The sequence below is a fragment of the Tachyglossus aculeatus genome, chromosome 1 (assembly GCF_015852505.1).
Source record: "Tachyglossus aculeatus isolate mTacAcu1 chromosome 1, mTacAcu1.pri, whole genome shotgun sequence".
Taxonomy (NCBI): Eukaryota; Metazoa; Chordata; class Mammalia; order Monotremata; family Tachyglossidae; genus Tachyglossus; species Tachyglossus aculeatus.
In genome coordinates this window covers 130,286,872-130,304,484 of record NC_052066.1, presented here as the reverse complement: position 1 = coordinate 130,304,484, position 17,613 = coordinate 130,286,872, and the positions used below count along the sequence as shown (strand labels likewise).

The 17,613-nt window shown below is 42.9% G+C and overlaps 1 non-coding gene across 1 annotated transcript; it reads right to left on the bottom strand.

Annotated features, from left to right (window-relative positions):
• Positions 1-16,744: 16,744 nt before the first annotated feature.
• Positions 16,745-16,882, bottom strand: LOC119935836. The gene has a single exon (XR_005453460.1). It is a non-coding gene; the product is annotated as a small nucleolar RNA SNORA7 (small nucleolar RNA).
• Between the last annotated feature and the right edge of the window lie 731 nt (positions 16,883-17,613).

The following is a 17,613-nucleotide window of genomic DNA, read 5'->3' as shown; positions in this document are numbered from 1 at the left end:
TGTCTTCTGCATGACTTTCTGCAAGAAGCATAATTTCTTTGTGCCTTAATTTCCTCATTTGTAAAATGGAGATTAAGTATCTGTCCTTCCTCCCACTTTCACTGTGAGTCTCATGTAAGACAGGGACTGGGGTGTGGCATGCAGGAAGCCCTTAATTAGCAGGGTGAAGGGTTCTGCATTCAGTCAATGGATGCTTTCTTTTAAAAAATGGCTTGTCTTGGCCAGAGATATGTCTCTATTGAGTACGATGATTGATACATTTATGGATCCAATTTATGTTATGTTCTTATGTGGCAATGAATTATCTATTCATTTTACATGAAAACATAGCATTCTCTTCAGGTTGGTGTATGAAGTTATAACTTCTTGTGCAATTGAGAAAGCTTCAGAAAACAGCTACTTAATACTTTTCAAGTTTTTTTTATCTTTTTTTTCCTGCTTCCTGCTACTTAGAAATTATTTCCAATATGCAAAGCTGTGTGCATCATATTAAATCTAGCAAGGATTGTTTGCCTCCAGTTTAATGTTTTACTTATAGGAGTTAGCCACTTTATGTACATCAGCTCCCAGCCTTATGATACAATTGTAATTTAGAAGCGGATGACCATCATTTTACCATAAGCCTCTTCAGAAATTTATAGCATCATAAACCCAGTGGTGTTTTAAGGATGTTTTCAGTGGAGAGAAAAAGGGGTGGAGGTACAAATGTAGAAAGAGAAAAGCCATCAGAATGGCTCACAACTATGTGACATTTTAGGAATGAACTTTTTTTCAATGCTTCTGAAACAAAGGATAACTCTGGGAAGTTAATATCATCAATCGTATTTATTGAGCGCTTACTATGTGCACAGCACTGTAATATGATAAACTTCCCAGAGCTACTGAGGACTCACTGTTCTAAATTCCCTTCAAAGGGAAATTATTTCTATTTTACTAAGTGGGCCACCACAGTATTGATAAATTTTCTCACTGGCCCCAACGGGAGTCACACTTGTCACCTGATTGTAACTCCCCACTATACTCTAAGATCCTTGAGGGCAGGGCATATCTACTGTGTATTGTATTATATTGTACTCTCCCAAGTGCTTAGTACAGTGTTCTGCACATAGCACTCAAGAAATACCTTTGATTGATTGATTAAGTGATTGATTGAAGCCTGGTCCTCTTTGGACAGTCTTAGAGAAAGCCCAAGTGAAGAAATACTATATACCGTGGTTGGGCACCCACACTGGAGTAAGGGAGGATTGGTGAGAGGGAGAGAGGAATGGAAAGGGAGTGACAGTGGAGGGAAAAGAGAAGAGGGAGAGCTCATTAGGGGATGTTGCTTCCATTCTCTGGTCTTGATGCAGGCACTGGGGATGCTACTGTGGAGCAGGCTAGAACCTTGTGCCACCTCTTAGAGGGCCTAGGGTAGGCTGCAGCTGGAGCAGTCTGTTTGTCTCCCCCTCTAGACTGTGAGCTCATTGTTGCTGGCAGGCAATGTGTCTACCAACTCTGTTGTATTGTTATATTGCACTCTCCCAAGCACTTAATACAGTGCTCTGCACACAGTAAATGCTCAGTAAATCTATTAATTGGATGATTGATTGACTGAGCTCTTTAGGCCTGAAGCGGAACCACCATGTTAGCAGCCTCTTTCCTGATACTGATTTCTTTGTAACCCATTTTAGATTGGCAAAGGCTTGAGAAATCATAAGACTTGTAAGGGCGGATGAGGACACATCCTCCTTTCAGTTGATCTGGCAAAGGCCCTTCATAGGGCTACAAATAACAAACTCCTTCTCATAACTCCCTTGAAGTTGGCCCTTGTGTTTGAAACAGCATGGCTTAGTGGAAAGAGCACAGGCTTGGGAGTCAGAGGTTGTGAGTTCTAATCCCGGCTCCTCCACTTAGCTGTGTGACTTTGGGCAAGTCAGTTAACTTCTCTGTGCCTCAGTTACCTCATCTGTAAAATGGGGATTAAAACTGTGAGCCCCACATGGGACAACCTGATCACTTTGTATCTATCCCTATGCTTAGAACAGTGCTTGGCACATAGTAAGTGCTTAACAAATACCGTCGTTATTATTATTACTAGCCAATCATAGTGCTGACACAGATTAGTGTACCATCTTCAGAGTGCCAAGTTATGGTACTGCTTCTCCTCCTCACCTGTAAAAAGAGAGTAATCAATGTACTTGGCAGGGGAACTGTGTTTATTAATTGACAATTATGAAGTGCAAGTTGAAGAAAAATGTCTTGAGAAATATGTTAATCCTAGATCTTGAGTTTGTGAAAAGATATCTCATTCAATCATATCCTTAGAAAAGTGTTCTACTTTACATGTAAAGCAAGAATTAATATACACCACCATACGGGGCAGAGAAATAAAGATAAAGGTGTCGCAGCAAACTGAAAAAAGTGAAACATAAGGAAGGCAGGAGTAATTAACTAGAAAATAATGACTTTAAAATATTTTATGTAGACAAGGGACAATCACATACCAACAGAGAGAGAATGAAAGCCTGACAGAAGAGGAAGACCCATCACAGAATGGGAAATCAAAGAAAAAGGCATCAAAAAACAAGAGCTTCAGAGGAAAATAAAGAGAGATGCAGAAAGACAGATGAGTCAAATCACTGAGGCTGGAGAAAGGGTGAGACAAACAGAATAATAGTAATATTGGATAGTAAATAGTAAATACGAATGAATGAATTAAATGAATGAATAATTTTGGCACTTAAGTGCTCACTACATATCAAGCAGCTCTGTACTAAGCTCTGGGTTGGATACAAGTTAATAAGGTCAAGCACTATCCATGACCCACATGAGGCTCACAGTCTAAGAGTGAAATAGAAAAGGTCTTGAATCCCCATTTTACAGATGAGGAGATGGAGGCACAGAAAAGGTAAGTGACTTGTCCAAGGTCACATAGTAGATAAGAGGCAGAACTGGGATTAGAAGACTTATCCTCTGACTTCAAAGCCCTGGCCAAATTAGAAAGGGCAAAGCCACAGAGAGGTGAGTGCAAAGTCCACCTCTCAGCCATCTTTAATACTGTAGACTACCATCTTACTCCTTAACCCACCACCTGCTCTTGATTTTGATGACTAGGTGTAGTCCTGATTCTATTCCTACCTCTCTTGACCTCTTCTATTCCTACCTCTTCTGATTCTTACAATCAATCAATCAATCAATTGTATTTATTGAGTTCTTACTGTGTGCAGAGAACTGTACTGTTTGGGAGAGTACAATATAAGAGTTTTTAGACACGTTCTCTGCCCTCAATAACCTTACAGTCTAGAGGGGGAGACAGACACTAATATAAACAAATAAATTACAGATATGTACATAAGTATTGTGAGGTGGGGGACTCAGGTTAATAATAACAATAATAATAATAATGATGGCATTTATTAAGCGCTTACTATGTGCAAAGCACTGTTCTAAGCTCTGGGGAATTTACAAGGTGATCAGGTTGTCCCACGTGGGGCTCACAATCTTAATCCCCATTTTACAGAGGAGGTAACTGAGGCCCAGAGAAGTGAAGTGACTTGCCCAAAGTCACACAGCTGACCGGTGGCAGAGCCGGGATTTGAACCGATGACCTCTGATTTCAAAGCCCGGGCTCTTTCCGCCGAGCCACGCTGCTTCCCTGAATAAAGGTTGTGAATAAAGGTTGTGAATAAAGGGAGCAAATCAGGGTGAAGCAGAAGGGAGTGGGAGAATAGGAAAGTCTCATGGAGTAAATGTGCCTTTAACAAGGCTTTGAAGTGAGGAGAATAATTTTATGTTGGATATGAAGTGGGAAGGCATTCCAGGACTGAGGCAGGACGTGAGCAAGGGGTCAACAGCACGATGGAGGAGGTTGAGGTACAGAGAAGCCGCGTGGCTTAGTGGAAGGAGCACAGGCTTGGGAGTCAGAGGTGGTGGGTTCTAATCCCAGCTCCACCACTTCTCTGCTATGTGGCCTTAGGTCAGCCGCTTCACTTCTCTGGGCCTCAGTGACCTCATCTGTAAAATGTAAATTAAGACTGTGAGCCCCACATAGGACAACCTGCTTACCTTGTGTCCACCCCAATGGTTAGAGCAGTGCTTGGCACACAGATACCATAATTATTATTATTATTTTTATTATTATTAGAGAGTAATAAGGTTGGCACCAGAGAAGATAATCAGTCTTTATTGGCTCGTCTTCCACCAGCCATTCTCTAAACCTGGATATCCCACAGGTGTCTTTACTGTGTTACTTGCTCGTCTCCCTCTACACTTACTCTCTCCCTCTACGCTTACTCTCTTGGGAAATGTAACTCCTTTCATGGCATCAGCTACTATCTCTATGAGGATGATGTACAAATCTATCTCTAAGCCTGACCTCTTGCTTGTTGTCCATTTGTTTTGTCCCTCACATCTCTATATTTGAATGACTCAATGGCACCTCAAACTCAATATACCCAAAACTGAATTCACCTTGTTTCCTAAAGCCTCCCTTTTCTCAACTTCCCCATTTTTGTTAATGATTCCACCATTTTCCCTGTACTTCTGGGTTGCAATCTTGGTATCATCATTAACTCCTCACTTTCATTCTGTTCTCACATCCAAAATGCTGCAAATATCTGCTAATTTTCTCTTAAAACATTTAATAAATCTGCCCTTCCTCTCCACTGATTCAGACACTACCCTGGTCCAAGTTCTCATCGAATCATGATTGGAGTCCTCTTCGATCTCCCTGCTCTCTACCTCCTGCCCCTTTCTGCAGAAAGTGCCAGTATGCCACTGTAAGTACAGGGCTGAGAGGTGAGGTTTGAGATTTTAAGGGGGATGGAGACTGGGAGGGGGCAGGCTTCAAAGATCCAATAGATCAAGAAGTCACCATCTTTCAGTCCTGATTGGAAACTCCCAGGTCTTGCCAAAGACCTAGAGTAAGCAAGTCTGGGGAATTAGCTCAGAAAAATTGCGAAGACTTCACCCCAGACTCTCTGTGCTGCTGCTTGGATTATCTTCCCAAAATGTCACTCAGAGCACATGTTTTACAAAACCTTCCAACTGTTCATCTCCTCTGCATAAGGAAGACACCTTACCAGTCAAATATTGTTCTTTATTGAGTGCTTATTATGTGCACAGCGCTGAACTAAACTCCTTGAGGGCAGGGATCACATCTACTAACTTTGTTGTATTATATTTTCCCAAGCTCTTAGTACAGTCCTCTGTCCACAATGAGTGCTCAGTAACTACCATTGATTACCATGAGAAGCAGCATAGTATAGTGGAAAGAGTACGAGCTTGGGAGTCAGGGACCATGGGTTCTAATCCTGGCTGTGCCAGTTGCGTGCTTTGTGACCTTGGGCAAACCACTTAACTTCTCTGTGCCTCACTTCCCTCATCTGTAACATGGGGATTAATTCTGTAGCCCCATGTGGGACAACCTGATTATCTTGTATCTACCCCAGCTCTTAGAACAGTGCTTGGCATATAGTAAGCACTTAACAAATACCATAATTATTATTATCATTATTATTAGCTGATTGAGTCAAATTCTACAGAATTGGCAGATATCTTGCCTGTCCACAAGGAGATTAAAATCTGGTGCTCTGCACCAGCTCTGTTCACCTTTCTTATCAGTGTTCCTTACCCACCATTCCCCTGCACACATTCTTGGCTCCTCCCAATCCCAACTCTTGACAGTTTCCCTTCTTCTGTTGCCCATATCTGACCCCACACTCATTATGACCACTGGGCTTGGAACTCCCTTCCCTCATGAAAGCCTGAGCGATCTCCACCTTTCCCACCTTCAAAGCCTTCCTAAAATCTCAGATCCTCCAATAAAACATCACCAAGAAATTACTAGGGACTATGACAAGCCAGAGTTAAATCTCCAAGGAACCTATTTAGATAAGGAATATGAACAAACAGCCTGCCTTATTTTTTGCTGCAAACTTTTTGTTAGGACTCCATCCTAAATATTTTGCGTTTGTTCTTTTCAGGAGCTTGGGAGTGGAATTGGGTTCAAGTCTTTTAGAAATCTGGGAAACAAGTAACAAGTGTAACAGGTAGCCATGTGCCTGATATTTGTCAATACTAAGCATACTCCTGCTGGAACTTGGTGCAGATTAGGCTGTTCATTTAGCCAGAACAGTTCCATTGGTGAATTTGTTTGAAGTGCTTATCTGACCTTATGATCAGCTTAAGTGTGTACTCAGGTCTTGCATGTTTTTTTAAGGAATTGATGGAAATGTATTTCAAGCTTCTCGAACCTGCCACTTGCATTTTACCTCTTGTTCAGATAACCTTTCATGAGTAATACCATGTTTACACATGATGACATGCATAGCTTTCCGTAAACAATAGTAACAGGCTCCCAGTATATTGTCATAAAAATGCAAAAGCACAAAAAGGCAGTGCAGAGTTATATTGGAAATGCAAAATGTTGCACTATGCCAATAATAGTAGTTTTTCCACTCTCCAGAAGTAGTGTTTACCCCTTTTTAAAAAATATTCCATGTATTTTAAATCTCTTTCTGCATTACTAAACTTACTCTGTCATCATCTACACTCTTACCTGATTACCTAAAATGTATAGGAAGGACATCACTCAATAGTAGTGGAAAAATGCAATGCCTAGTGGGCTTTATGATTTTAGAAACAAGATAAAAGCCTTATGATTCAAAGAAAGCAATCAAATGCTTTTCTGTAGCCACAAGCATTATATTTACTTAGAGGATTGTGACTATAAAAGCAAATATCTCTTACAGGAAGCCAGGACAAAAGCTGTCAGAGTACAGGGTAGTAAATAGCTCTGAAATTGTTTTCTCTGCTTCATTTCAAAAGCTTTAGGCTAAGAATGCTTGACCTTTTACAAATGGAAAGGTTTCCTGCAAGTCATGGTGCTGCATTGAATGCTTAATGGCTGCTGTGGAATTTGATGCAATCATCATGGATGGTAAATAGTCTTACCACTGGTGCATTCTCCTGCATCAGGAACATTTCTAATCTAGTGGCATTTGCCCGTTCAGCCTGAGAAAACTTAGAGTGATTCACATTTTTTTTTTCTGTTTATGCTTCTGCCCCAGTGATGTCATGACTTAAGCGAGTCCGGTAAGAGTTCAAAATGACCCAGTTGCTTTGAAAGACCACGGGAAGAAATGTCAAGATGGCAGAGAAGCCATCTCACTAATCATATCAATAGTCAAACGGCTGTCATCTGGACAAATTATTACAAAAAAAAGAGTAGTCAATCTTATATGTTACATTTTGCATTATTTCTTGAGGTTTATTGGAACATTAATGTTAGTGCAGATTGTCAACATTCATTGCTGGGTTCCCTTGTTTTACTAATTAGGATCACAGCCAAAAAAGAAGTAAGTTTTGTATTTCTAATTATGAATTTAAATGTTCTCCTAAGTGCTTAATAAGGGGCTCTGCAAATAGTAGACAATCGATAAATATTATCAATTGATGGATTAAAAGACTAGTGAAAAAGAAGAGAGAAAAGTAGAATAGAGTTTACTAACAAATTTCCCGTTGCGCCATATACTGTCATTTCTGAAATAAATTTTAATCTAATCATTAAGAATCTATTATTGTTTTCCAGACTGAATCCTCAAAAGAAGTAAAGAATCAATTATTTGGTTATTATGAGCCTTCTAAAAGGGGGAAATTTGTTAAAAAAAGTAAACTCCATAATCTCATATTCTTTTTTCTTATTCATCTGTTTCTTTCAATCAATGTATTGTGTTTACTGTGTGCCTTCTGTTTGCAGAGAACTGTAGTAAAAGCAAGGTGAGTAAAATAGGATTAGTAGACATGATGCATGCCCTCAGTGGTCTTACAACTAAGTAGGGGGAACAAAAACTCTAATAAATTACAGATAGGAAAAGGAAGGAAAAGAGGCTATGTACATGAATAGTGCTTAAATAATAGGGTAAGTAATATACGTACAAAAGCAGTACAAATACAAAAGTGAAATCATCATCATCAATCATATTTATTGAGCGCTTACTGTGTGTAGAGCACTGTACTAAGCGTTGAAATGAGATGTGAGGATGTGCTTAGATAACATAAAGGGATGAATAGGCAGTAAGGAGACTAAAAACCAGGTAGACTAGGAATGAGTACCAGTAGACCACCTGGAAGAGATCTGATATGATAGTGATATGATAGGGAAGCAGTGTGGTTCAGTGGTAAGAGCAGGGGCTTGGGAGTCAGAGGTCATGGGCTCTAATCCCGGCTCCGCCACATAACGGCTGTGTGACTTTGGGTGAGTCACTTAACTTCTCTGTGCCTCAGTTATCTCATATGTAAAATGGGAATTAAGATTGTGAGCCCCACATGGGACAACCTGATCACCTTATATCTATCCCTGCACTTAGAACAGTGCTTTGCACATAGTAAGCACTTAAATACCAAAATTAAGAGAAGTAGCGTGGCTCAGTGGAAAGAACACAGACTTGGAAATCAGAAGTCATGGGTGCTAATTCCGACTCTGCCACTTATCGGCTGTGTGACTTTGGGCAAGTCACTTAACTTCTCTGTGCCTCAGTTACCTCATCTGTAAAATGGGGATTAAGATTGTGAGCCCCAAGTGGGACAACCTGATCACCTTGTATCCCCCAAGTGCTTAGAACAGTGCTTGGCACATGGTAAGTGCTTAACAAATACCATCATTATTATTACATGAGAAGGATTTACAAAATGGGGAGAACTGTGGTGGTCTGTCAAATTTAAAGGGGGAGAAATTTCCAGGTATTGAGGAGGGCTTTTTTTTTTAATAATGGTACTTTTTCATGGTTTTTTTTTTAATGGTATTGTCTTAAGCACTTATTATGCACCAGGCACCGTTCTGAGTTCTGGGGTAGATACAAAGTAATCAGGTGGAACACAGTCCATGTCCAACATGCGGCTCACAGTCTTAATCCCTATTTTACAGATGAGGTAATGGAGGCACAGAGAAGTTAAACCACGTGCTGGAGGTCACACAGCAGACTTGTGGCACAGCCAGGAGTAGAACCCAGGTCCTTCTGAATCGCAGGCCCGTGCTCTATCCACTAGCCAACTCTGCTTCTCATGAGCAAGCTTGAGCAAGAAGTTGGAAGCAGGAGAGGATAGAACAAGGCACAATGAGTGGGACAGCTTAAAGGGAATGAAAACTAAACCCAGAGTAAGTCCTTCTTTTCCTCATCTCCCACTCCCTTCCTCATTACCTTGACTCACCCCATTTGCTCTTCCCCCCCTCCCCACCCCACAGCACTTTTGCATATATTTATATATCTACAATTCTATTTATATTGATGCCTGTTTACTTGTATTGGTGTCTGTCTCCCCACCCCCCTACTAGATTCCGAGCTTGTTGTGGACAGGCATTGTCTCTCTTTGCTGTATTGTACTTTCCAAGCACTTAGTACAGTGCTCTGCACCCAGTAAGCACTCAATAAATAAGATTGAATGAATGAAAAGAATGACCTAGGTGAAAGGAGAAAGAGAGTGGAGAAGTAGCAGGTAAAGAACTAATCAGTGCCTTAAATCCAGTGGTCAGGAGTTTGTGCTTGGGGGCATGAAGGAATGGGCAACCACTTTAAGGCTCTGAGGAGGGGGAAGTGTATATATAACACTGTTTTAGAAAAACAATCTGTGCAGCAGGGTGAAATATTGTCTGTAGCATGGAAGAAATGGACACATGGTTATTAGTGAGGGGCTCCTGCAGGATATGACAAGTGCCTGGACCAGTGTGATAGCGATTTGGATGAAGAGAAGGGATGGGTTTGGAAAAACAGGTGGGAAGAGAAGCAGGAGTGTGGGGTAATGCCAAGATTGCAGGGATCAGTTATAGTGAGGGTGGTGGTGTGGTCAACCGTGAGGTGAAAGTTAGGTTGAGAAAAAGATTTGAGAGAGGAAATGACTTCTGTTTTGCATATATTCAACCTTAAATCCTGGGAAGACAGCCATTTAGAAAAGTACTGGGGGCACAAGAAAATGCAAGATCACAGAAAAGGAGAGAGATTGGGGTTAGCAAGATAATAATAATAATAATAATAATAGTATTTGTTAAGTGTTTACTATGTGCCAAACACTGTTCTAAGCACTGGAGTAGATACAAGGTTATCAGGTTGTCCACGTGGGGCTCACAGTCTTAATCCCAGTTTTACAGATGAGGTAACTGAGGCACATAGAAGTTAAGTGACTTGTCCAAAGTCACAGTCATCAGCATAGAGTTGGTAGTCAAAGCCCAGGGAGCTTATATATTCCACAGGGCAATGAGCATAAAATAGATAAGGGAACCTGGAACAGAACCTCAAGGGACACCGACAGTTAGCTAGTGGGAGGCAGAAGAAGAATTAATGAAGACTGAGAAAGATGAGAAGCAGCGTGGCTCAGTGGAAAGAGCCTGGGCTTGGGAGTCAGAGGGCATGGGTTCAAATCCCGTCCGCCAATTGTCAGCTGTGTGACCTTGGGCAAGTCACTTAGCTTCTCTGTGCCTCAGTTACCTCATCTGTAAAATGGGGATGAAGACTGTGAACCCCACGTGGGACAACCTGATCACTTTGTATCCTCCCCAGCACTTAGAACAGTGCTTTGCACATAGTAAGCGCTTAATAAATGCCATTATTATTATTATCAGAGAGTTAAAAAAGAATCAGCAGAGACCCCTCAGGAAATCCAAAGTTAGATACTACTTTCAGAAGAAGGGAGTGGTCCCCAGTGTAGAAGGAGAATTAGGAAAGAGACTATTAGACTTGACAAGTATGAAGTTGGTGCTGACAACTGTCTTCCATTAATGCTTAGAACAGTGAGTGGTACATAGTATGTACTTAACAAATATCATAATTATTATCAACATTGTAACAGAGTCCACATCACTCCAGTATAATTACCATTAAATGACAGAGATGACACACTGAAGTCCAAAACTGCAGTTTACTGGCTTGCCTTTACGCCGGTTCACAGACAAGTCGGCTCTGGCCCACAGTGCTCACAGAGCAAAGATTATCTCTTTTACCTCCCCTCCAACGTTCCTTATTCCTCACCAGATCAACACTGGAGGTGAACTTCTGCTTCTGGTGTAGCTCTGGGTTATCTGGAGCATTCCTGAGTTTTGTCCACATATTTTGGGGCAACAAGAAATCATCATCATCATCATCATCATCATCAATCGTATTTATTGAGCGCTTACTGTGTGCAGAGCACTGTACTAAGCACTTGGGAAGTACAAGTTGGCAACATACAGAGACAGTCGGTGGGCTCACAGTCTAAAAGCAATCTATTCGGCCCTTTTTTTTTTAGTGTTAAGCACTTACTATGTGCCAGGTACTGTACTGAGCATTGGGGTAGATATAAATTAAGCAGATTGAACACAGTCCCTGTCCTACATGGGGTTCAAAATCTTAATCCCCATTTCACAGATGAGGTATCTGAGGCACAGAGAAGTGAATTGACTTGCCCAAGGTCCCACAGCAGACAAGTGGCAGAGTTGGGATTAGAACCCAGGCTCTTCTGATTCCCAGGCCCATGCTCTTTCACTAGGCCACCCTGCTTCTCACTAGGCCACGCTGTTTCTTGCCCTTGTAAATAGGTCAAGGTCAAGTCAGGTAGTGTGACCTATATTTGGATAGAACTTCTAATGATCATCAGAAAAAGGTGGGAGAGGCTTCCCTGCCCCTTCAGTACTGCAATCATCAAGATCTACTTAGTGATGATGGGTTATCTATTCTTGTTGTAACCTTATTGCCCTTTCTCCATTGTTCTCATATCTTCACTGATTCTCCTCCAGATTGTAAGCTTGTTTTTGACAAGGAAAATGTTTACCAACTCTGTTATATTGTACTTTCCAAAGCACTGAGTCCAGTGCTTTGCACACAATAAGGACTCAATAAATATGATTGATTGATTAATCCCATCATCCTTTTGTGTTCTACTTACTATCCTGTTGTTAATGGATTTTCCCTGGTATCATAATTCTTTGGTTTGTGCTAACTGCCTGTCCCACTTCTTCCTCATGCTCCTTCCTGTATTCCCCAGTACACACAGCTGCAGGACACCCATCTCATCGATCTCTCAGCTGCCTTGGACAATGTCAACCAACCCCTTCTCCTGGAAACCTTGGTTTCACCGACACTGTCGTCTCCTGGCTCTCCTCCTCTTTTCTCTTGCCATTCATTCTCAGTCTCCTTAACGGGCTCCTCTTCTGCCTCCCACCCCCTAACTGTGGGGGTCCCTCAAGGTTCAGCTCTGGGCCACCTTCTATTATTCTATTATGCACCCACTTCCTTGGAGAACGCATTTGTTCCCATGGCTTCAGCTACCACTTCTATGTGGAAGTACCAAAATCTTCATCTTCAGCCCTGATCTCTTTCCCTCCTTGCAGTCTTGTATTTACTCTTACCTTCAGGACATCTCTACTTGGGTGTCCTCCTGTAACCTCAAGCTTAACATGTCCAAAACAGGACTCCTTATCTTCTCACCCAAACCCTGTCCTCTCCGTGACTTTCCCATCACTGTAGATGGCATCTCCATCCTTCCTGTCTCACAAGCCCATAACCTTGGTGTTATCCTCAACTCCTCCCTCTCATTCAATCCAATATTCAATCTTCCATCAATAAATCCTGTCGGTCCCACCTTCACAACATAACTAAAATCTGCCCTTTCCTCTCCATCCAAATTGCTACCACATCAATACAGTCATTCTTCCTATCTTACTTGGATTACTGCATCAGCCTCCTTGATGACCTCCCAGCCTCCTGCCTTTCCCCACTCCAGCCCATACTTCACTCTGTTGCCTGGATCATTTTTCTACAAAAATGATCCGGACACGTCAGCCTGCTCCTCAAAAAACTCCTGTGGTTTCCCATCCACCTCGATTTTCATTCATTCATATTTATTGAGCGCTTACTGTGTGCAGAGTAAGCTTCCCCTGCTTCCACCCCGCCAACTTAAGCGACCTTCCTTATAATGCCCCCCAACCCCCCTTCAGGGTCCGGTCCTGACTGACTCTCCCCCCACCCCGGGAAAAAGGCCCTTGTTATCACCAAGTTACATTAACGACAACCTCATTTGCACCTACTCAGCCCTCCTGTCCCGCCATGGACCCCCGGCCCACATCCTCCCCCGGGCCTGGAATGCCCTCCAAGCTAGCTCTCTTCCTCCCTTCAAGGCCCTACTGAGAGCTCACCTCCTCCAGGAGGCCTTCCCACACTAAGCCCCTTCCTTCCTCTCCCCCTCATCCCCCTCTCCATCCCCTGCATCTTACCTCCTTCCCTTCCCCACAGCACCTGTATATATGTATATATGTTTGTACATATTTATTACTGTATTTATTTATTTATTTTACTTGTACCTATCTAATCCATTTATTTTATTTTGTTAGTATGTTTGGTTTTGTTCTCTGTCTCCCCCTTCTAGACTGTGAGCCCACTGTTGGGTAGGGACTGTCTCTATATGTTGCCAGCTTGTACTTCCCAAGTGCTTAGTACAGTGCTATACACACAGTAAGCGCTCAATAAATACGATTGATTGACTGATTGCAGAGCACCGTAGTAAGTGCTTGGAAAGTACAGTTCAGCAACAGAGACAATCCCCACCCAACAATGGGCTCACAGTCTAGAAGGAGGGAGACAGACATCAAAACAAGTAAACAGGCATCAATAGCATCAATATAAATAAACAGAATTATAGACATATACACATCATTAATGAAATAAATAGAATAATAAATATGTACATATATATACACAAGTGCAGTGGGGCAGGGAGAGGAGTAGAGCAGAGGGAGGGAGTCGGGGAAATGGGCAGGGGTGAGACGAGGAAAAGGGAAGCTTAGTCTGGGAAGGCCTCCTGGAGGAGGTGAGGTTTCTGTAGGGCTTTGAAGGGGGGAAGTGTGCTCCACATCAAATAAAAACTCCTCACCATTGGCTTTAAAGCACTCAGTCACTTTGCCCCCTCCTACGTCACCTCACTACTCTCCTACTACAACCCAGTCCACTAGCTTCACTCCTCTAATGCTCACCTTCTCACTGTGCCTCGATCTCATATATCACACTGCCTCCTTCTTGCTTACATCCTGCCTCTGGTCTGGAACACCCTCCCTCCTCAAAGCAAACAGATAGGTACTCTTCCCACATTCAAAGCCTTATTGAAGGCCTCATCTCCTCCAAGAGGCCTTCCTTGTCTAGCGACTTCCTTTCCTCTTCTCCCACTCTCTTCTGCACCACCCTGATGTGCTCCCTTTCTTCTCCCCCCCTCCCAGACCCACAGTGCTTATGTTCATTTCTGTAATTTATTTATTTATATTAATCTCTGTCCCCTCAGCTCTAGACTATAAACTCACTGTGGGCAGCAATTGTGTCTTTTCATTGTTGAATTGTACTTTGCCAAGCACTTAGTACACTGTTCTGCACACAGTAAGTGCTCATTAAATATGACTGAAAGAATGAATGACTATCCGTCACCCTAACAGATGTTTTCAGTTACCTTGGAGAAAATGGTCTTTTTGAAGTGAAAAGGTCAGAAACTTCATGCCCCCTCACGTCCAAATTTCCTTTGCACTCATAATTACACTCATTCATTCATTCATTCATATTTATTGAGCGCTTACTGTGTGCAGAGCACTGTACTAAGCACTTGGAAAGTACAAATGGGCAACATATAGAGATGGTCCCTAACCAACAATGGGCTCACAGTCTAGAAGGGGGAGACAGATAACAAAACAAAACAAGTAGACAGGTGTCAGAATAAATAAATAGAATTATAGATATATACACATTATTAATAAAATAGAGTCATAAATATATACAAATATACAGAAGTGCTGTAGGGAGGGGAAGCGGATAGGGCAGAGGGCGGGGGGTGATGGGGAGGGGAGGAGGAGGAGAGAAAAATGGAGGGCTCAGTCTGGGAAGGTCTCCTGGAGGAGGTGAGCTCTCAGTAGGGCTTTGAAGGGAGGAAGAGAGGTAGTTTGGCGGGTGTGTGGAGGGAGGGCCAGGGGTAGGACGTGGGCCAGAGGTCGAAGGCAGGACAGGAGAGAACGAGGCCCAGTGAGGAGGTTAGCGGCAGAGGAGTGGAGTGTGTGGGCTGGGCTGTAGAAGGAGAGAAGGGAGGTGAGGTAGGATGGGGCAAGGTGAGGGAGAGCTTTGAAGCCAATAGTTTTTGCTTCATGCGAAGGTTGATAGGCAACCACTGGGGATTTTTGAGGAGGGGTGTGACATGCCCAGAGCGTTTCTGTACAAAGATAATCTGGGTAGCAGAGTGAAGGATAAACTGAAGCAGGGAGAGACAGAAGGATGGGAGATCAGAAAGGAGGCCTATGCAGTAATCCAGTCAGGATAGAATGAGAGACTGAACCCACAAGGTAGCGGTTTTGATGGGGAAGAAAGGGAGGATCTTGGCTATGTTGTGAAGGTGAGACTGGCAGGTTTTGGTAATGGATTGGATGTGTGGGGTGAATGAGAGAGCAGAGTCAAGGATGACACCAAGGTTGCGGGCTTGTGAGACTGGAAGGTTGGTAGTGCTGTCCACAGTGACGGGAAAGTCAGGGAGAGGACAGGGTTTAGGAGGGAAGATAAGGAGCTCAGTCTCTGACATGTTGAGTTTTAGGTGGCAGGCAGACATCCAGGTGGAGATGTCCTGAAGGCAGGAGAAGATATGAGCCTGGAGGGAGGGAGAGAGAACAGGGGAGGAGATGTAGATTTGGGTGTCATCTGCGTAGAGATGATAGTTGAAGCCGTGGGAGCGAATGAGTTCACCAAGGGAGTGAGTATGGATGGAGAGTTCTAGTTCTAGTTCTAGGTTTGTTACAGTTCTACCTTCACCTCATCACTAAAATCTATCCTTCCCTCTCCATCCAAACTACTACCACATTAATCCAAGCATTTATCCTACCCAATCTTGATTACCACATCAGCATCTTTGCTGAAGTCCCTGCCTTCTGTCCTTACTTCACTCTGCTGCTATCATTTTTCTAAAAAGTTAATTTAGCCCACGTCTTTGTGCCTCAGTTCCCTCATCTGTACAAGGAGGATAAAAATATACATTCTCCATCTCAGGCTGTTCACCCTGTGTGGGTCATGGTTAGAGAGGAAGCATGACCTGGTGGAAAGTGCATGGGCCTGAAAACCTCCAGTAAAGCTCCTCAAAAACTCCAGTGGTTGCTCATCTACTTCTGCATTAAATAGAAACTTGAATGCTTGAAAGCACTCAATCAGTTTGTCCACTCTTCCTTACCTTAGATCTGTCTACATTTCCCTTCAAGTAAACTTCCAGTGGCACTTCTGGTTGGCTCCTCTGCACCTCTCAGACCCCTATCCCTCTTTCTTCTCAGACTTTTTTCATAGCTTTTCCTTGTTGTCACGGGAGACTGGAGACTTTCCAGTATAGTGTTGTTATTTATTTATTTTTTTCTTGGCGCTTGCTATGTGCTGACTATGTGCCGGGCACTGTACTGAGTAGTGGGGTCCTCTCTTGTCTTATGGTGCCGAGAAGTCTCCAACCCATAGCGATTCCATGTCACATCTCACCCAGAATGCCCCACTCTCCATCTGCAATCATTCTGGCAGTATATCCATAGAGTCTTCTTGGTAATAATATAGAAGTGGTTTGCCATGGCCTTCTTCTGTGCAGTAAACTTGAGTCTCCATCCTTGACTGCTGCCCAGCACAGGTGCCCATTGTTGGGTAGGGACCGCCTCCATATGTTGCCAACTTGTACTTCCCAAGCGCTTAGAACAGTGCTCTGCACACAGTAAGTGCTCAATAAATACGATTGAATGAATGAATGAATAATGTGTAACAGATTGCCTTTCACTCACTAGCCACTGCCCAAGCTAGGAATGGAATGAGTATGACTCTGCTTGACTTTCCGTCTCGTAGCCAAGACCGGGAGAGTATTCGAAACTCTCCAGGTACAATCCTGAGAGGGGAGCAGTGGAGTAGATACAAGGTAATCAGGTTGGACACAGTGAACAGTGAACAGTCATTATTATAAGGCTCAGAATCTTCACCTGTATTTTACAGATGAGGTAACAGTCATAGAGAATAATAAGAATAAGAATGGTATTTCTTCAGTGCTTACTAAGTGCCAAGCACTGTTCTAAGCACTGGAAGTGAAGTGATGTGTCCAAGGTCACACAGCAGACAAATGGCAGAGCCAGGACTAGAATCCAGGTCTTCTGATTCCCAGGCCTATGCTTTATCCAGTAGGTCACACTGCTTCTCATGTTTCTGGGGTGGTGGGCAGTAGGGAGGGCTTTCTCTTGACCAGTTAGAAATCAAGTGCTCTCCACATGCATAACCTGAGAAATTTCCCAGCAGAAAGGTTGTGGATCCTTTCTGCAGGATGGACCCAGACAGACAGCTTCCAAATTCCCTCTCCTTAGGGACTGAGGGAAATATACTGTATAGAAGTGTCTATTAAACAAGATTTACTTGAGCGAGGCAAAGCATAGTTTTCCGAGGTAACAATACCATTCACTTCTCCAAGACTCATGAGTCTGTCCCCTGCAACCAATCCATCAATTGTATTTATTGAGTACTTACTATGTGCAGAGCAATCAATCAGTCAATCGTATTTATTGAGCGCTTACTGTGTGCAGAGCACTGTACTAAACGCTTGGGAAGTACAAGCTGGCAACATATAGAGACAGTCCCTACC